Source organism: Thunnus albacares, chromosome 15 (assembly GCF_914725855.1).
Source record: "Thunnus albacares chromosome 15, fThuAlb1.1, whole genome shotgun sequence".
In the NCBI taxonomy this organism is placed as follows: domain Eukaryota; kingdom Metazoa; phylum Chordata; class Actinopteri; order Scombriformes; family Scombridae; genus Thunnus; species Thunnus albacares.
Window position 1 is genome coordinate 28,329,022 of NC_058120.1, and position 22,557 is coordinate 28,351,578.

Below are 22,557 nucleotides of genomic sequence, written 5' to 3' on the forward strand. Positions count from 1 at the left end.
TTCATATCAACATGGTTCTAAATAATAATAATGATAATAATAATAATAAACTTTATTTTTATTGCACAATTCATGCACAATACATGCAACATAAAAGAAAAGAATCATAACTGACAATAAAACAATAAAACATTGATAAATGCAATAAAATAGGATAAAGTTAAATAAAAAAAGATAAAATAACTGTAAGGTAAAAACATGTTACTGAAAAAACAATATTATAAAGATGTTTTAAGATTAAATATGTAAACAGCTTATACAACTGATTTATTCAGCTTCTGACAAAACCAATCCTGAAATGTTGTGAATATTATGATTCATTTTACACATTTTTTTCAAAAACTGCATCATTGTCACATCAGTTTTTTTGTTGACGCTTCTCTTGAATGTCTATAAATAACATTCATACAAGCTACTGTAGTATATGTATATACATATATGTATATGTAATGACAATTAAATTTACACTACAATAAATGATACAAATGCAAAATCACAATTACAGCGAACACAATTAAATTACAAAACTAATTACATATAAGACATTAAATAAATAGTAACAGACAATAATTAAAAAAAAAAAAAAACAATCTGGATGATTTTTTTCTCGTCTGTGTAGCAAAGAAAGTTTAAAAACTTATTTGTTGTGTCTAAAGTTGAATTTGAATTGAAGTGAGACAGACAGGAAGTAAATTGAATAAGAGTGCCAGATGAAACCATATTGTCACACACACACACACACACACACACACACACACACACACACACACACACAGAGCGACATCCGCAGCAGCAACAACAAAGCATCTTTAATTATTTTCCCTCTCTGACAAACAACTTTAATTGGTCCTCTGTGTGTGTGTGTGTGTGTGTGTGTGTATGTGTATATGTGTGTGTGTGTGTGTGTGTGTGAGAGAGAGAGAGAGAGAGAGAGAGAGAGAGAGAGATCAAGTTGTAACTGTCAGTTATCTACACGCACACACACATTTAATATTCATGACGATGATGATGATGGTGCAGATGATGATGGAGGAGATGATAACAGCTATAATGAAGGGGTGGACAGAATAATGGAAACACCTGTACCTGTGATCCGGTCCAACAGACCTGAAAAACATGATCAGATAATTTGAACTCCACAGATTCAGCATTGCACTGATGAACAATAAGAAATAATAAAAATAGAAAGGATAATATTTTATCCAGCGGGATTGTCTTTTCTATTCCACACATCATGGTGCCTACATTACCCACGATGCAATGTGATGGCTGTGTATTAAAATCAATCAATCGGGTCTGAAAAGCAAAGCCAACGCGGAAATGCCTTAAAGCTGCATTCTCTCTACTGGCCAGCAGGGGGCGACTCCCCCGGTTGTATGGAAGTCTATGAGAAAATGACTCTTCTTCTCTCTTGATTTATTACCCCAGTAAACTGTTTCCTAACGAGTTTATGGTCTCAATCACTAGTATCAAGTCTTATTCAATACAGCATGATGTTCGTTATGTAAATTATGGTTCCGTTTATTTGAAGATAAAGCAGTGTATGCCTTACGCCGTGGCTACATTGTGATTGCTACCATGGTGACAACGTTAATTACGTAACATAACTATGGCGTAACCCCAGATTCACAGAGTAAAGGCGAAGCTGCTTCTATTTCACAGTGTGTTTCCAGTTCATGAAAATTAATTGTAACATTTTTGTCGCCTACAAAAAGTCTTGTTCAGAGTTTGGTCGTGATTAAAGATCCTCTAAGGAGTCGGATGATCAGTTTTTCCGGTGAACACATTTTGTTTTAATGGTTTTCGGGTCTGTTTTTTCGCTATAGCCGAAATTAGCATTAGCATTAAGACTGTTAACCTTAGGTTGTAAACGCCCAAATATGGTCACTTCTGGCTCCAAAAATCAAACATGGTGATGGTCAAATCCAAGATGGCGATGGTCAATCGTTAAACTTGAGGCTTCAGAACAGCAGTTCACAAACCAACGAGTGACGTCACAGTGGCTACATCCATATTTTGTTTTTACAGTCTAAGATTAAAATACACACTGCTGCATCATTTCCAATGACTCATTTTGAGGCTGCAGAATCAGTAACATCTTTTAAATCATTTCTTAAAATGTATCTTTTTAAATAAAATCTCTTTTCTCGTGTTTTATGTGTTTATTTTACTGTTTTTATCTTATTTTATTGTAGTTTTGACATTTTATTCTATTGCTGTGTGTGAATGCATTAGATTCTCCTGATGAGCAGGTCGATACTTTACATGGCAGCCATCCGTGTATGAATGTGTGTGAGAGAGTGTGTGTTTAAAAAGTTACTATATGAATAAAGTTTCTTCTTATTATTATTATTATTTGTGGTTGTATTAAATACACGCTGCTGCATTTTGAGGCTGCAGAATCAGTAACATCGTTTAAATCACTTCTTAAAACTCATCTTTTTAAATAAAACCTCTTTTCTAATGTTTTTGTCTCCACTTCTGCTGTTTTATGTTGTTTTATTTGTTTATTTTCTCTTATTTTATTGTGTTTTTTGACATTTGATTCTGTTTTAGTCTCTGTTTATTTTCTGGACTTTATTAAATTTTTTGTGCTGATTTTGTTTTTGTTTTTCTCATATAACACTGTTTTAAAAGGTTCTATAAATAAAGTTTCCTCTTATTACTAGTGGTGGTATAAAAATACACACTGAGGCTGTGGAACCAGTAACATCTTTTAAATCACTTCTTAAAACTTAACTTTATTTATTTATTTTATATGTTTCTTACAAACAAAAACAAAACATGAGAATAATTTAAAAGCTGTTATAATCACGTTAAAAGTTCTTCACTCAGGTGCTTTAAAAATAATAATAATAATGATAAGAATAAGAACTCTGCTGCAGCTGAATCAACACGGAGTAATTGAACAAATCAGCGAGGAGGAAGCAGGTTAGCGGCGAGGCTGAGCGCCATCCCATGATGCCGAGCGGTACGATGACATAACATGTTTGTTAGGTGGTGTGCATAAAGAGCTTCTGTGTGTGTGTGTGTGTGTGTGTGTGTGTGTTTTTATTTTGCTGGTTTACACGCGTGTTTAGTTGTCACTATGTGTGAGTGTTTTATGATTGTTTACTCACCTCTGCTCCTGGACACACACACACACGTGTTGTTTACCAGACTGTGTGCACACATTACTGCATGTTTGCATAAGTTTCTACATGTTTTCTTGCTTGTCAGCGTGTGTGTGTTTGCATGCTGTTTACCCACCTCCGTGCCCACAATGCCCATGTTGTTTGTGCATGTATGTGTGTGTGTGTGTGTGTGTGTGTGTGTGTGTGTGTGTGTGAAGGCCATAGTGAGCCATCAGTCCACGGCCCAACACACACAGTAATAAAGCCCGCCGGGACACGAGCAAGTCTACAGTTGCTAGCTGTAAATTGACCTGCCTAGTGTGTGTGTGTGTGTGTGTGTGTGTGTGTGTGGAGGGTGGAGGGTGGGGGGGCAGGGGGTGTCCACAGAGAGCCATAATAACTGTTATCTCTCCCACAGGCCCTTATCATTTCTCTCTCTCTTTCTCACACACACACACACACACACACACCTTTATCCACAGTAACACAGCAGTGGTGATAATTAGAGCTTTCAGCCCTCCTCAGGTCAGAGTGGAGTCAGTGAAGCAGACATACAGGAGATGATCAGTGTGTCGTCTTTATGTTCCAGTAATTAGTCAAATTAACCGACTGAATTTATATATTTTATTCATGTATTTATATACATATACATATATATATATATATATATATAATATTTCAGATAAAAAGCCGGATCACATCAGCTTGCCAATGAAATCAGATCAGTATGATCAGTAAAATAAAGTACGTAAAGTTGACCAATAGAAAGCCGTCTTGACCACAGGAGCTGGATGCTGGACTCAAAGATGGCGCCTATTCACTCGTGTGAAAATAGAGTAAAAATGAAGTAAAAATCACATCATTTGAACAACGTTACATGACTCAGTTCTGTCTTCTACAGTTCAGATCAGCGTGAAACTCTCCTGGTTGAATTATCAGTACAAAAGCTACCGAGCCAATCACCGAGCTTAAAATTCAGTCACATGTGCCGCTAAAAAAATTATGATATTGAGAAAACGAGTTTTACAATCTGCAGCTTTGATCGGTTCACCTTTCATTTCTGGGTCACTTTTGAGTGAATTTGGTAACTATGGTGACTTGTTTTGTTTACAACCTCAACAACGAAGCGCTTTGAATTCATCTGACTGGCTTCTTCTTCTCCATAGCAACAGCAGCAGCAGAGGCTCATGGGTATTGTCGTATTCTTAGCCGTTTGTCAAAACTCAGAAACGAAGTGAAAATACTGTAAACTGGAGGTCAGAATATAAAAACCTGCAGCATCCATCGAGGAGAAAAAATGTTTGTCGTTTTATCGGCTGACCAGGAAAACAGAGTAGCTTGTTATCTTTAAGAACGACGGCTGAATTTAAACGTTCTCTCTTCCTGACAGCGTCCTGGTGTTTTGTTTCGCTAACAGACGAACTTCCAGCCTCCTGCTGCGAACCGAGCGACAGACGAGACAGACGAAATGCAGCTTCTGCCTTCAGGAACAAGTCAAAAAGTGATAAACAAGACACAAACACAACAAAACAGTTTGTTTTCAGTAGACAAGATAATGTAAAGAACATGACAAAATGATTTATTAACTGTTATTAGCTCATCATCTTCAACCTTCGACATATGATCCTCAGCGACTCTGAGACCCAAACGTGAAGCTGTAAATGTAAAATGTGTGTTGTATTTGTTGTTTTTTTATAGATTATGAGGCTGTTAAAGCTCATTGTTGTGTTTCTGTGTTTCTGCTCGACATCGTCAGAATTCACATAAAAAAGCATTTTGTAATTAATATTTTAGTCTAAGTGCTACATATGTATAATTCATCATAAATATTAAATAGAATAATTCACATCAAGTATTTATTTCATTTTCAAATAGTTGCTGGTTCTTCTGAGAAAAACAAAACTCTCATATTTGAAGGTATGAAGAGACTTCGAGAAGCAGAGAAATAGAAGTAGAGACTGAAAGTGAAAACCAGCAAAACCAGTAAACCAGAAAACATAAACATATGAACACATGAACATATGATCACATGACTTTAACTTTCATGCGGTGAAGCTTCGTCCTCCTGCAGCAGCTCGTAGAGTCTCGTACAGTTTCAAAGACTTTTCATTTATCTTTTTGTTCTAGTTTGATCAGAAGAAAAAAAAAAAAACTCATCTGACCAGCTGAGAAACATCCTCCTCCTGACACCTCACCTTGTGTGTGTGTGTGTGTGTGTGTGTGTGTGTGTGTTTAATTGTGGTGGCTGTCTTCTATACACGTCTGTAGGTTGTTGGTTAATTGGTGCTGGAGGCTCAGCTCGTTAAGTCTGCTCTCATCTGCCTCCCAAACAGCCTCACACCAATTACTACTCTCTCTTTCTTCTTGTTTGTGTCTCTGTCTCACTTATCTCACTATATGTATATATATATATATATATATATATATATATATATATATATATATATATATATATACTTATTGTCATTATACTGTCATCATATGTACAGTATTGCCAAAGCAGCATCCTTTACAAATTAAGATTTTGCATACAACACATACTGTATATGATGAGCTTATTAAGTCTGATGCATCCATTAGTCGGCTCTAATTAAAACAGTATAAATGAGATGAGAAATAGAAACATGTACACACTGGATTTTAGCCACTGAAATATTTAATAGATTGAAAAAGGTTTCGTTTCCATCCTCTCGACATACATAAACATTCATATATAAACAAGATGAAATACATTATCAGTGCCCACAGAGTGTATCCAAATTAATAATAAAGTATTTGTTGTAAAATATGCATATCAAGGCCAAATACAATTAAATCAGAGCCTGAAAAAAAAATCACAGTCACACTTCCTACTAAATATATTTTAAATTATTTGTAGTAAAATATAAATATTTGAGGGTGAGATATATAATGAGATAAGTAAACAAAGTCGAAAGTAAACAATTAGTCGAAAACTCAATGAGTCAATAAACAGAAAAATAATCGTTAACATGAGGATTTACTGCTTTTCTTGGTTTTAAGTGACATTAAATTCAATATTTTGGGATTTTGGACGGTTGGTTGAAGACAACAGGCGGTTTGACGACGTCACCTTGAGCTTTAGGAAACTGTGACGGACATTTGTCACCGTTTTCTGGTGTTTATATAAAGACTGAACCGCCACGCATGAGTCAAATACATTCCACATCTCTAACAATATTAATAATAGTAATAGTCACCTTACAAGAAATACAAGCATAAAAGAATAATAGAAAAACAAACAATTAAAACAAAACATCAGTATAAAAACAGGGGGTGGGGGGGGGGGGTTCCAGAGCCTGGGTGCTGAGCAGCTGAAGGCTCGGGCACCCATGGTACTGAGGTGTGACGTGGGGATGGATGAGAGTCTAGTAGAGGTAGAGCGGAGGGTCGCGGAGGTAAGTAGGGGCTAGGTTGTGGAGAGCTTTATAGGTGAGGAGGAGGTTTTTGTAGTGGATGCGGTATCGTACAGGGAACCAGTGAAGTTGGATGAGAACAGTGGTGATGATCCGGGCGGCCGAGTTCTGAATCATTTGCAGTCTGTTGCTGTTGAGTTTGGAGGTGAGTCCGGTGAGGAGGGCGTTGCAATAGTCAATGCGGGATGTGACAAATGAGTGAACCAGGATATTATGTAATAAATATAAATAAGTGACAGGTAACAGGTTCAGGAGTGGAAGTTTGCAAAAAAAAAAACCTTTAAACCAAAATCCTCAAGACGGAAGTATCAAGAATATAAATCCAAAAAGTCACTGAATGATTTATTACATCCTATGTATTCTGTCTTAACTTTATTATTAACTTTATTTTACTCTTAATTATTTCATTTTATGTTATTTTATTTTATTTCATCACTCTATTTTATCCTTCTATGTACATTTTCTTATTTTTATATCCAATTTATGCCATTTATGTTTTTTTCTTGATGTGAAGCACTTATTTCATGTAATTTCCTTTTCTGTGAAGCACTTTGAGCTGCATTTTTCTGTATGAAAGGTGCCACAAAAATAAAGTTATTATAATTATTATTATTATTATTATTACTAACAGCACCACAAACTACAGCCTCCAAAATAGCCTTAAAATAAAAGCTAAAACCTCTATAATCTTCTCTTTCTCTTCTCCTTGCATCCCTCTTGATTGACATCTAAACAACCAACCATGTTACCGTGTTACCATGACAACCCTCCTTTACTTTTTTTAAACTCAGTCTCTCTCTCTCTCTCACACACACTTCCTCGCCTTCTTTTCCTGCCATTTTGCCACTTCTCTCTCTCTCTCTCTGTGTGTCTCTCTCTCTGTCATTAAAGCCGTCTTGTTGTTGTTTGTCAGGCGGCCGCTGTACTCTTAAACACGCCATCACACCCACTCAGAAAATCTATTGAGCAAACGCAGCGCTGTTGTGTACCGATACGGATCAGTGTGGGAGTTGAACGAGGCGCCGCCCTGTTAAAAAGCTTCAGGGAGGAAGTCACTGAAAACAACACGTTTAACCTCCTCCGGGGAGCATGAATATGGAAATATATATTCATGAAAATCTGAAATGAAGAATTTTGTGTGTCGTTTAGAGTTTAGCTTCAGTTCTGATCATGTTTTTAATTGTTGTAATGATATGAAAATGAGAATAAATCCCACTTCATCCCCCACAGATTTAGACGTACACAAGCGTGTCATCTGTCAAATAATGACACAAAATAGTGAAAAATAAAGAAATCTATCTCTTTTTTTAGACTTCAGCATGTTTGTTTTTGTGTGCTTCAGCACAGTTATCGTCTCCACTTTTAATAAAGGTAAACAACCGTTAATATGCATAAACAACAACAAAAAACTACAGTTCCCATTACAATATACGACCTCAGAATACTTGCATCATCGTAACTTAGTTACTTAGTCACATCCAGAAAATTCACCAACTCTCTCATCGTGTTTCTATTCCAACAACTTCTCCAACTTAAACAACCAGATACGCGGTTTGATCACGTGACTCCAGAACGACACATATACATAGCAGCGTTTTCTAATCCAAAACCGTCACACGTCACTGTTAAACAATAACGATGTTTTATGATGTGACGACGCTGTGGTTAAAGTCTGGTTTGGTTTAGGGACCGATGATGGTTTGGGGTTAAAATGATCACTTTGTTAAGGTTAGAGACACATGTGGTGGGTTAAAGTTACTACTTCCTTAAAGTTAGGCCACCTTCGTCGTCATGGCTACAATAATAACCACGGGGTTGAGGTTAGGAGGCGATCGTAGCTTTTTAATTAGAAAACTTAATTATTGCCTCCATCCAGCCTCTTCCTCCGAATGAGGAAATCTTTCCACATATATAAACGTCATCTGAGCTGCAGCACTGCAGCTGTCACTCAAACGTAACTATATCTCATTGTTTGGCGACTGACATTACGACCTGTTGTGTTGTTTTTCTTGGGATGACAGTCTCTTTCAGTCTGCTGTTTTTACAGACACGTCTGAACTAACTGTGACCCATCAACCCAGCTGTGATGTTTAACCCGCTGTGTTCTAGAGATTAATGGGAAACGCTGTTGGGTAAAGGCTACTAGATTGTAGAAATGTTAAATAAACGATATTAGATCGGATGTTACTACTAATATCACTAGCCAGCAGCTGGTGGCGCTAATTCTCCAGTCGGTGCCATTAAACCGTCGCAGAAGAAGAAGACGACACGAGAGCGACAGTCAAAGCTCAAATGATGGAAAAAATGATGGAAATATGATGTTTCTGTTAGTTTCATGTATTGATGTGAGGAAGGTTACAGTCTCCTCATCATCGCTCCACACAGATCTGATGTTTTCAGCTCTTCAGTGTCGTTTAAGTCACATGATTCATGTACGTCATCATTTATTCACTCAGTCTGTTTACATTTGTGCTGATGTTACACCTCAGACAACAGGAAACACTTTTTGCAATATTTCAGGATTTTTGAGAATTTTTGCGTTTCCATTTAGTTCTTTTATGCCTGAATTTTAAAATGTGAATAAAACAGATTGACAGAAACGCACCTTATATAATTTTCCTGGAAGTTCCAGTTTCACTTCGGCTCTATTATACTGACATTATGGTTTCAGATGAAGAACAAATGAAGATCTAACAAAGTCAAAACCTCCGGCATGGATCAGCTGATGCATCATCAGGTGACTTTGTTTTGTTTCTCTGACCAAAGAACATCTTAGAAAAGTTCCGTGTTGAGGTTTGGAAGTTTGTTTCCTGTTTTCAGTCTGATGTCTGAGTGCATACGGCGGCTGAAAGCTTTCAGGATCTTTGATGATGTTTGTGTGTCGGAGGAAAAGTGCGACAACACACCAGCAGGACGACCAAAACTGTCGCGTTGTCACACAAACAGCTTGCACACACACACTCTGTTTCTGTGTGTGTGTGTGTGTGTGTTAGTGTGTGTTTCAACAAGCTCGCACACCAGTGGAGGCTGGTCCATAGAGGCAGAGGAGGTTGATCCTCTAGTTTTTTGAGAGGCAAAAGGGAGATCAAAATATTAAAAAAACAATATTTGGTTGAAATAAACCATTACAAATCTACTATTTATACTATTTATAAAGTATTTTTTCTCTCTTCATTGGAAAAAAATCCATAAGTGAAATTCTGTTTAAAATGCTTCAACAGCAACACCTGCAGGGCGGGAGGAGAAAGGGCAGCGTGTGAAACATTCACTGTTTAAAAGAGGACGGTATCATGTCTCATATTGCAATAACTGAGCGTTGAATATTTTATATATTTTATTTTATTTAAACATTGGACATCTTAAATGTTGTTTTCATTTAAGACCAGGGGCAAAAGTTCCTTGCTAAATGCAATTTTGTATGTCGTGCACATAGATAAGAGTGTGTAAGTCATGTATTTGATACATGCATTAATACTTTCTGATGTGAACATACACTTTTAGATCTGTGAATATTTCTAGTATTCAGCACTGATCTGTTCCTGTATCACATTATAAGCTTTATGCTACTTTTTATATTTCTGTATACTAAGAAAATATATAGGAAACAAGTGTAAATCATGTGATATCTTGTCTGTTTTTGATGAGAACATAAATCTGTTGTAACAATAGAACAATACTACAAATTTGAATTTCACTTTGTAGGTAAAATGACACATTTGAACCACTCCACGGCTAAAATGAGCACTTCTTTGATGCTAAATGTCTTTACAGCCTTTTCACCACTCAAGCAAATTGTTTTATTGGCATATAAAATTGCCCCCCCACCCCTCCGATTTCATCAGGTGGGTCAACGATATAGTTCGATGCGGCTTGTTGTAAGATTCCTCCCGTCCTCCCCAATTTTTTGAGTCACCGGCCGCCACTGTCGCACACATCCTTCCTCTCTCTCTGATCTCTTCTCTTTCACTCACTTTCTTCTGCTGAACCATGCCAGAGAGAGAGAGACGCTGCTCTTGAGTTTCTCATCATATATTGAGAACCCCATTAACATCTCTCTGTTATTTTTATCTCTCGCTGCTTCTTACAAAAGGACACAGAAACAGAGTGAGAGACATCATGTGGGGTTTTTGCTCATACAACAGGTTTATTAACCCTCTGCTCTCTGTGATCATATATACTGTGTTTTAACCATATTCTGCATGTAAAGTTTTCTAATCTTTCAAAATGACCACCAGCGCATTTATTAGAGGGCCTGAATTTAGAGATTTAGACTCATTGAAACAAACGACTGTGTCAGTATTTCAGAAGTTGAAGTATTTTGAACGGGAGTCAGTTTCAAAGCATCTTTCAGATACTTCAGACTCGAGATGTGGAAGCTGCTGTTTTGGTTTTAAAGCAGCTGAATTTTACATATTTTTCTATTTCTGTTGTCAGATAAGAGAAAAAGTATGAAATTTTGTCAACCAGAAGTAACGGCCGAGCTGCTGAGCTGCAAATTAAAATCATTATTATAAGATCACAACATCGTCGGACAAAATAAACAGCTTTATTTTTTATATTAAGTTGTATTTGAAGTTAATGAGATGCGAGACCGGCTGGATTGACATTTAAAATGGGAGATCACAGAGAAGCGCAGCTACAAAACATCTGTTACCGCATCTGTATGAAATGCAAACATGTTTTTATGTTGTTTGCTGCAGATCCAAGTATGCTGGATATATTTTTTCGCCTTCTTTGTGTTTAATATCTGGCGGGACGGAGGTCACGATTTGCCAGTCTGTGCGCTCGGTTTAACAATTCATTCACACGGATGTTTTGCATTCGAGATTCGCTCTGTGTGTCCTCTGATGCAGCATTCATCGCTAACAGGGAAACGATCACTGCACACGCATAACAACACGTGTGTTCCCTCCTCCAGCACAAAGGGAATATTTGACTTGTGACATTCAGTTTGACTGCTAGACTGTATTTTGGGGGGTTTTTTTGCACTTTTTTTGCCGTTACTGGGCAGTTAAAGAAGAACCTGTAGTCTAAACACATGTTAGCTATTTAGCATAAAGGAGAACTGCAGGGATTTTCAACCTCAGCATGTTTCCACATGAAATCTGCAGCTCCGTCTCCGAGAAATTATGTTCATATACAACTAAACTGTTTTCCCAGTTATGTTGCTTTGACAAACATAATCTCTGCCTGGATTATGTTCACATTTAATATATCGTTGTGAGGCTGCGGTGGATGGGGGACAGACACCAAACATTCAGTATCAACTTTTTTGCAACTTGCCAAATATGTCAATTAACAGAATTTTCTCATTATGTTGAGAGAAAACATAATTCAGCAGCATCAAACTTCTAGCAAAATGTTTCTTGCTGTTGCAGTTTAGTCGTATCTGAACAATAATTTCTAGGACACGGAGTTGGAAATCTGACAAATTACCTCAAGTGATGTCACTTGAGTCGCTGTCGGTTGGGGCTGAAGACTACAAGTTTGAAAAAAAATCTGGGGTTGTGGAGTTAGGAGGAAGTGAGGTCAGCAGACCTCCGTAGCTCCTCCTCTCTGCTAGAGGCTAGCAGCTCCAGGCTAGGTTAGCCGCTACTAGCATAATACACTATAATCTCCAGTTGCATTGTGGGAAATGTAGGCACCAGGTTTTAACAAGGAAGAAGGACATGTGGAATAAAAATGACGTGGTTCTGCTGCATCAATTATTATACTTTTTTTCTGTAAAACCTGTTCATTGTGGGTCCAATAACGTTATAGAAGTTCAATGCTAAATTGGTTCGATGCTAAAAGTTCTCATTTAAACATCCAAAACCACTGATATGGTCATTTAAGTCTGCCAGTAACAATGAAAACCACTATATAGAGGTGAAGTTGCAGAATTTAAATACATTGAAGGGCTGCTGCTGATAAAACGTTCACCCTAAATAGTATCAGGAATGTGGTTTTCAAATCTCAGACTGTAACTCTGACATCCTCCTTCCTCTTTATATCTCTTTTATTTATCTCTCTCTCTCTACATGTTTTCATTTTATCTCACAGTATTTTGTTAAATGAATCCTCCTCTCTTCTCTCTCCCCTCTCTTATTATCCTGCTGGTTGAGAGCCTGTGTGGGCAGATTACAGCCTTTTCAATGAAATCCTTCTCTCAATAGGAAGGTACAGCTGTGAGAGTGTGTGTGCATGTTACTGAGTGTTTGCACGTGTCTCACTAAGTGTACGTGTGTGTGTGTGTGTGTGCAGGGGCCCATTAGTAAGCACTTGATTGACAGACTCAAGGACGATGTGTGCTGCAGCTCAGCTTCATTAGCACAGGTGTTGGAGTGTTGGAGTGTGTGTGTGTGCGTTTGTGTTTGTGTGTGTGCAGCACATGAGTGTCTATCTATCTATGTTTTTCTTCTTCTGCTCTATTCTTCTGTTTCCAAAAATCGTTCTATTTTACAATCGATGTTCACTGACGAACAGCTAAGTATTATCCTTTTTTTCTGTTCTGTGCATCGTTGTTAGACTGTCCTCCTGAGAAATATGATAGTTGGTAGTTTCAGCAAACAACCCAAAGCATCATACTGTATATTTATGTTCAAGTAACAGCGCCCTCTAGCAGTCGTATTAATTAAGTTATTATAGAGCAACAAAGTCCTCGTAGGGAGGAGGTTGTTGTGGATGGATGGATCAGACTTTAAAGAGGAACATATTCTGCACATTTCCAGCTCTATATTTATATTCTGGGGCTTTACTGGAATATCTTTGCATGATTTCAAGTTAAAAACTCCTTATTTATCTTCTACTGGTCCTTTATGCAGCCCCTCAGTTCAGCCTCTGTCTGAAACAGGCCGTTTTAGCTCCTGTCTCTTTAAGGCCCCGCCTCCTGATGAGCCCGCTCTGTTCTGATTGGTCGGCTTCAGGAAGCTTCCTCCAGCTACATCCGCTTTTACACAACATCACTGTTCGCTTCCTGTTTCCTACTGACTCTCAACATTAAAAGAAAAAAAAAAACATGACCACAGTCATCCCTACGTTGTTATTATTGTAACCATGACGACAGAGGTCTCCTAAAGTTAACCAGACCTTAAAGCAAAACTATGAAACTTTTAAAAGATGCTATAAAATAAAATAACATTAAGAGTGACTGTTAACTTCTTTATGTCTCTGCTAAATAAAACTAGGTTACACAAACTCCCTCTCATAACTGAGTTTATTTTGGTCACAATTACCACTAACAGTGTCCACATTTATACCAGACGCATCCAAACTGTACCAAACTCTACATGTATTTATCAGCCTCTCTGTCATTGCTTGTTATCTCACCAATCTGTAGCTTACATCAACAGAGCTGAGACTCATATTACCATCCAGCAGACTGTATTTGTGTGAAGACGATGCGGATCGTTACACGTGCATCGCTAACTGTTAGCAGCTACATGTTAGCACACGGCTAACGCGGATGTCGGCGGTCACAGTTATGAGATGAGCCATAAGCACAGCGAGGGACGTCAAAACAGAACAGTTGAACCAAAAGTAAAGTCAAGTAAAGCAGCATTATGTTTCCTTCTAAACGTTTCTGCTGCTGCACTTTAGTAGAATATAAATATAAATTTCTTGGAGACTGACGGAGTTGAACCATCAGGTTTTGTACATCTCTGCTCTGTCAGAGTATGAACTGGATGGATGGTCCACATATGTCTCTTGGAAGAAAAAAAAAAGTGCTATGATTGACAGGTATTTCAGCCAATCACACTCATCCGATCTCTAACAAACCAGCTCTAACAAAACTAGAAAAATAGCGTCAAGTGTTGAACTGCGTGCTTTAAAACATCGCTTCAGTCTCAGGTGTCGTCTCAGGTGAGGTTTGTATACGAATAAACAAGTTTTAGACAAATAGCAAAATATAATAAGAGTTCATATTAAAGTGCATATAAACATGTTTTGTGAGAGATTTCAGAAAGAAAACAAGAGAAAAATCTGAAAACTGTTTGCAGACTTTTGACATCTCTCTCTCTCACACACACACTGACTCACTGTAATTGTTTTCTTTACCATTGTGTGTTTGTGTGTATTGTGTGTATTGTGTGTTATTTGTGTGTGTGTGTGTGTGTGTGTGTGTTTTCAGCTGCCCTGTGTGAGAGAAGGTGTTCACAGCAGCTCCCAGCAGGCTCCACACATACAGCTACTGAAGCCTTGTTAGAGCTTATAATGAGCCATAAAAGTGCTCAGCTGTATCTAACATGCATGTGAATATCACCTGTCTGCACACACACACACACACACACACACACACACACACACACATACACACTCTGACATTGCTCTCCCGCAGGAACAAATAAAGCCATATTGTCCCCGGTCTGATTGCTGTGATAATTAATGTAGCATACGACCAGAAAAACACACTGAGACCAATTATATCAGAGTGAATGAAAAGACTGGAAGAGATGGAAGGAAAGGAGAAGTGGAGAGATGAGAAGGAAGAGACTGATTAAAAACAGTAAAGAGGACGTAAACTCTATTTATGATCACTATTTTGCATTATTTTGGGCTGCAACTAACAATTACTTTTATAAATATTCAGAAAATAGTGAAAAATGACCTTTGTAATTTCCCACAGCATCATCAAGTCGATGACCTCAGACGTCTTGTTTTGTCCGACCGAAGATATTCAGTTTACTATCACAAAAGATGAAGAAAACCAAAAAAATCCTCACATTTTAGAAGCTGGAAACAGCAAATATTTTGCTTTTTTGCTTGAAAAAACAACAAAAAATAATGATAGACAACAATAAAGCAACAAAAGGACCGAATGAGGGAGAAAGAAGAAGAGAAGGAAGAGATGCAAACTTTATTTAAAGTGATTCATAAAATGAATTATCAATCAATCATCCAAATATTAATTGATTCTTCGTTTGGTCGGGGAAATTTCAGAAAATAGTGAAAATTGCTTGATATAATGTCCCACAGGCCAAGAACAGTCAAAAACCCCAAAAACATTCAGTTTATTATCACAGAAAACCAAGAAAACCAAAAAATCTTCACATTTGAGAAGCTGGAACCAGAAAATAATTTTTCATTTTTGTTTAAAAAGTAATGTTGCAGCTCTAAAAAACAACAGCAGACAACCATAAAGCCTAAACTGAAGGAGGGATGGATGGAAAAAAATAGACGAAAAGTAAAGTTTTATTTAACAGACTGAAGTTCAAACCTGTAACAGAATAAACCGTCACAGCTGTGTAAACTTTAATATAGAGGAGAAAACATTTAAAAAAATACATTTGAAGTCTGGAAATTCATTTTTTTTCTTTCAGTTCAGTCCAGTTGAACTGAAGCTGAAGCTTTACTGGCTAGTCGGTTCACATGTGAGGTCATGTGACCTGCAGACAAAACTTTAAAAGATTTATAGACTAATATATAGATTTTTATAATTTTATTTAATTTTTACTAGCATCACAGCTGTTAAACTCTGTCATTCAATCACATGGCGTCACACCAACCTCAGGGGAAAAGTCAAAGCTAAACTAAGATAAGCTAAGCTAAGATAAACTAAGCTAACCCACCGCTGGCTGCAGCTTCATATTAAGCGTAAAGACATGAGAGAGGAATCAATCTTCTCATCTAACTCTCCACAACACAGTTTGAAAAAGTTGATGTGTACCTCATGTCTCATTCATCAAGTCACCATTTCATTTTATTTTATTTAAACCGCGAGTTGACGTCAGTGTAGCGCTCTGAGTTTGAGTCAACAGAACCGTAAAGACGTTCATCATACTTTAGATGCCAGTAGAAGAAAATTAATTACAAACAATATACAGATTTTAGTTAATCATTCATTTATTTATCTAGCAAAATATTATGTTTCCGGCTTCTCTCATATAAGAATTAGCTGTTTTTTTTCTGTTTTATATATTTATAAGAGATTTGAACTTGTGATGATCATGATCTCCTGACATTTTAGAGACCAAAAAATCAATCAATTAATAAAAAAATAATTGCCAGATTAGTTCATAACTAGTGACAGCAGCTATAATGTAGGAAAAGTCATTTTTTTCTGATAAAAAAAGTAATTTGGGCAGAATTATACATCCTACAAAACATATTTGAAAAAAAAAATTAGTCCTATATCAACATTTTTTAGGAGACAGTTTCAGATTCAATGTTTTTTTGTGTGTGTTTTCATTAACGTTAGTCATTGATTCTCTCTCTCTGTCTCTCTCTCTCTCTCTCTCTCTCTGTCTCTCTCTCTCTCTCTCTCTCTCTCTCTCTCTCTCTCTCTCTCTCTCTCTCTCTGTCTCTCTGTCTCTCTCTGTCTCTCTCTGTCTCTCTCTCTCTCTCTCTGTCATTGGTTACACTGAGACTGTGGGATTTGACGTCCAGGTGTAATTAAAAGCATCAGAGCCACTTTCACCTCGCAGCCTTGAAACATGTGGCAACTTGTTCATTTACCTCCACTCCTCCTCCTCCTCCTCTTCCTCCTCCCTCCTCCTCCTCCTCCCTCCTCCTCCCTCCTCCTACCTCCGTCTCCCAGCGGAGAGGAGACAGATGGGCTGGGAGTCACCTGACGCAGCAGGAGGAGGGAGGCTGGAGACTTTTTATTAAGACAAAGTTTAGTGTTTATACATGAACAAACTGATGTAATCTATCTTATCTATCAATAACTACTCGATGAAGAAAAGCATTTAAAAGCAGTTTTTGGCTTTTAACACAGATGACATGATGCTAACAGTATAAAACCCCATCAATGAAGGGAAAGGATGACGTTGCTATGACAACAACATGACAGTAAAGCTCTTATGACTGCTTTAAAGTTATAATCCTTCCGATAGATTTTCATGAAATTAGCTACTGTTTTTAATGTTTAAAATTATTTATGATCTGCATTTTTTTCTACAATGTATTTACACTTTATTCTTTATTTGGATCCCATCAGCTTCCACAAAGTGATTGCTGGTCTTCCTGGTGTTCACGCAACAACAACAACAGCACCAATAAAACCAACTGTCATTTAAAAACCTATCGATCAATACAACAAGAAAAAAGCAAAACAAGCCAAATATAAAGATGAGAAAAAAATAACTGAAACAGTAGACAATACAAACTTACATAAGAACAAACTTGACACGACAGAAACAAAAATTTAACCAGTAGTTGTGGAGTCCATTCAGATTGCCTGTCCACAGTAGACAGCATGTAATCCATCGACATTTTGATATAGTCAATACATAATACTGTATCAGAGCTGCATTAACACCATGTCTACATTAAGCCGCTATATTCTAAAACACTGTTCTCAAGCAAAAACGTCCACATATATCCACAGCAGGAGTTCGTTTCTGCAAACATCTCTGCCCACATTAAATCATTAAAATAGGTAATTCTCCTCCTACTGAGCACGTGCGGATGTCAGCTACAGAAAACCAGCAAAGAAGAAAATGTTTCCATTTCCATGGCGACTTCCTGACATTTAGTTTATTACAGCAGATTACAACAGTCTGAGCAGAGAAAAGGTGGTAGAACGCTTCGTTTACCTCTAAACAAGCTGTCAACGTAGACAACAAACAGAACAACACTCGCATGAAGTCGCCCGCCATCGTTGTTGTTGTTGTTGTTGTTTTCGTCTTCCTCCTTTTCCAATGAAACGCCGCACTACCGCCACCAACTGTTCTGTCAGTGATATGACAGCGTTTTTAAAACAATTCAAGACTTATATAATACTATAAAGACTTGAAAAGAAAACAGTGAAATGCCAGTATTAGTAGTGTTCAGTCATTGCACTTTCCCAACTCCTCAAGCAACAATAGGTCAAAGGTCACAGCAGCCTGATTACATCTGGAACAAACAACCCTGTGATCCACGGATATTTACATTTGAAGAAGAGTTATACAGAAAGATATTTTTACATGTTTATTTTAAAACATTAAAATTATGGGATTCACTAAAATGTTCATGTACATCACTGTGTGTTTTATAAAGGTCGACACACAGGTTAAATACATCCCACTGAGATTATTAAGATATAATATATAATATATAATCAAGTATCATTCACACAGATATTGATTACACTTTAATTTGTCCTTCATTTAAAACACACGTCTGCTTCTAAATGCAACGTGACCTGTGACAGGTAAATATCACACAGTAATACAAAAATAAGAGATAAATTAATTACCAGATGGTATTGTTTGTTCTGGTTGCTATGGCAGCAAAAGAATCAATTCAAACATTCTCCACATAAAACATGAAATATTGCTGCAAACATTAATAAAGACGTTAAAACGGGGATAATTGTGTTTAACAGCACACACACACACACACACACACACACACACAGATAAAACCCTAAATCTCTGTGATGTCAAATGTTCATGTTTTGTAAAAGTTACGACAAAGAAAACTACGAAGCTCAGGTTGAGTTTAACCACAAAATCTTTCTTACATTTCATTTTCTGTTCACCAAATCAGTGAAGCTGCTGTATTCAGCTTATGTTAGCTCAGTGTAACAGTAATGTGATTACTTTTTTCAGTAATAATAGTTTAAGGGATTAAGAGACAATTTGAAATTCATTAATAACATCACAGTTATAATCTCATTAACGCTCAGACGGTTTGGGAGTCGACTTGTTTACCGTCATACCAGAACTTTAATGGATGGTTGAATTGTTTTAATAAAACATAAAATATGAATACTAGATACTTACATTTTCTATCTGAATTTGTGAAACTAAATATTTATATACTGTAACACAACTTTTTGACATTGCAAAATCTTGGAAACAGCCGTGTCCTCCTATGGATGTATTCTAAGAGCTGGATACCGCACTAAAAATGGCGCCCATTCTATAAGAACTGCTCGCCTGGCGCATACACCAAAAAAAAGTTTCTAGCTTCTGGGTTTGCTTCTGCGTTGTGCGGCCTGCTGAATATGCACAGTAGTGTTTCCCCCGCTGGCCCCGCCCATGAGTTCCCACTCCGCCCATAGACTTTACATTGTGATGATGTCATGGATTTTTAAATCGCTTTTCTCGGCTCGAGGAAAGTTTTACAAACATAAAACCTCCATGGATCAAAAGTTCATCATAGAAAGAGACATAATTGATGTTGTTTGCAGTTCGAGGCGTCCTGTCAGCAGTTTTACAGACGTCTCTTTTACAATGGTTTTCGCTGCAATACCGCGAGTGACCACTGGGAAAAATTGGCTGCAAGGCTGAGCAGTCCAGCTCTTATTATACATCCATGGGAGGACACAGAGGGACTCACATGCACGCTCACATGCACTAACATGCACATGTGGCCGACGCCGGCATCATTCACTGGTTAGGACGCAATCACTCTGCGATATCTCTACATGGCAAATAGTTGTTTTCTGACAACTGATATAGCTGAATATCGTTTCTTGCAACTGTAATTTTAAATTCTTCTAAAGTTTAAATACCTTCTTGCATTTACACTAACATATCACCAAAGCACAGGGAAATGCAATGTCATGTGATTATATGTAGTTTGAACTGAAAAGTATAAATGTAACTGTGGTGACAATAAGGGTCTTTGTATCCTTGCAGTTGTGTTTTTGTTGTAGCTGTTGTCACTGTTGTTATGTTATTGAAGGGTTATTTGTTGTTTGTGTTGTTGTGGTTTGCTTTCTCTTTCAAACTGATCTCCTTTTAGTTTAAGCTTTTGAATGACCCCCGTCTCAAGTAAAGGAAGTGAGATGATCTTAAACTCAAGTATAGCAGCAAAATAAACAAAACTGCTTTGTGTCTGTTAAGATGCAGCTGTATATGAGCATACTGGTGATTTCTTCTGTTTATTTATGCAAACTATAGATTTATTTACACATATGTAGTCAGTTTTAATTGGCATAGCCATTAAGCATTAAGCCAACCTTAAGTGTGTGTGTGTGTGTGTGTGTGAGAATGAGTGTGTTAGCTAAACTGTCAAAACCAACTCTAATATTCTCTGACCTGTGTACAGACACACACTCGTCTTCTCAGCTTTGTTAACAACAGCGTGTGCATGAACTCCCCTCGTTGCCGTGACAACAGCACTGTATGTTCATATTGTGAAAAGTGGGTTGTAGAACCTGTTTAAAGGAGATATACTCTGCTTTTTTTTTGTGATTGTCTGTTATTTATATTCTGTTCTGATGTCGGATGTTAAATATGGTTAAAGTTCCAAAACTTGAGGTGAATGTTTCTAGAAATGTTGCCTGCAAGTCAAAATCCAGGGCAAAGGTTTTTTTGGCTTTCCAAAAAGATGACATCAGCTCGTTACACATGTCCATGAACATCTATTTGTTTTGTAATCTTTGTTGCTGAGGTTGTTCACGTTGTGCACTCTCATATTTCAGATGTGATTCAGCTCTGACATGTATGCATCGATTTTAGAAGTTGACATTTGGAGTAAAGAAGGAGAAAAAGAAGTGAAATCCTGCTACTATAGTTTGTTTACGTCCAATCAGAACAGAGTGGGCTCATCAGGAGGCGGGGCCTTAAAGAGATAGGAGCTAAAACGGCCTGTTTCAGACAGAGGCTGAACTGAGGGGCTGCATAAAGGACCAGTAGAAGATAAATAAGGAGTTTTTTTAACTGTAAATCATGCAAAAATATTCCAGTAGAGCTCCAGAATATGGGGAGCTGGAAGAGCCGGAAATGTGTGTGATACATCCTCTTTAACCATGCTGTTTCATTGCTCTCTTATAAGTGTTCGTGCAATATGTCTTTTTTTTCTTAGAGCATGTGTTGTACAGTTTTCATCAACATGCACCACCACTAATGGCCACAAGGGGGTCATCTCTCATACAAGACTTTATTCACGTTCCTGGGGTTTTCCATCCATCTTGTATAATAAATCTACATCTGTACAAAATTATTATTATTATTATTATTATCCTGTCAACTTAAAACACGTAAAGCTGCTAGCCTCTCATGCTTGTTGCCAGTTTTGTGGCCATTTTTTCTGTCATAGATTCTCACAGATGTAGGTTTGTAGGTAGATTCTTAATGGAGTTCGAAGTGGGAGGAGATATTTTGGGCGCCCCTGGTTCCCAAAGTAAAAATTCCATTCAAGAAATGGTCAGTTTACCTTATAGACAGAAACATGCACTTGCACTTTTGACTCTTCTGACATGATAAGTGCCTTTGTGGTGTTGGAAATTGTTGGCCAGCTACTGACCGGCCACTGGCATTAATCTGTATGTATTTCAATTATTTCTAATGTTGTCGTATTTGTGAGTGTATTTATGTGTAAATTAATTGCATATGTGTACTTGTTTGCAAACTCACTTGCCTCAAATTGCCCCTTGATGATGAATAAAGTATTTTGAATTGAATTGAATTGACAGTTAATTTCTCTCTTCCACTGTTTGGATCGTCATGAAAATCTCCTGGAAGGCCTCTAATTTTTTTGGCACCATTAAAGCAGGTTCTGTTATGGGGATTTAGATTTTATGTCTATTGTCTGATCCACAGTCTGGGGCAGAAGGTGGCGGTAATGCACCGATAAGCTGGATGCCAACTGCTGTAAAACAAGAAGAAGAAGAAGAAAAAGGATCCTGTTATGTTGAGCCTTTGCCTCACCTGTAGTTTAGCCGTCTAGCTTTAAGTCGGATGACAACTAGCAAGAAGCAATGGATGAAGAAAAAGGTATTTTGAATGAGAAGTTCAGCTCTGTCAGATGGGTCTGTCGACAAAACCAAAGTTATTAATTAATACTGTTGATTTGTACTGAGTCTTACATACCATTTGTTAGTGAAGAACACAGCTAATGCTAATGTAAGCAGCCTCATTAGTGTTGCTAAACCACGCTTGATAATGTGTGAGGGAAACCCACTGACAAACCTACAAGCATCAAGCTTTCAGCAGCAATAGCTAAATGGGGAGCTACAGCTTTCAGGCCATTGTGGAGGGTGAGATGAGAGCAAGAGTAATTTTCTTTCTTATTCTCCCTTCTCACTGTTTCCTGCTCACTTTATTTGTTTGGTTTATTTTGTATTATCCTGTTTTTATCCCGCAGCACAAGGG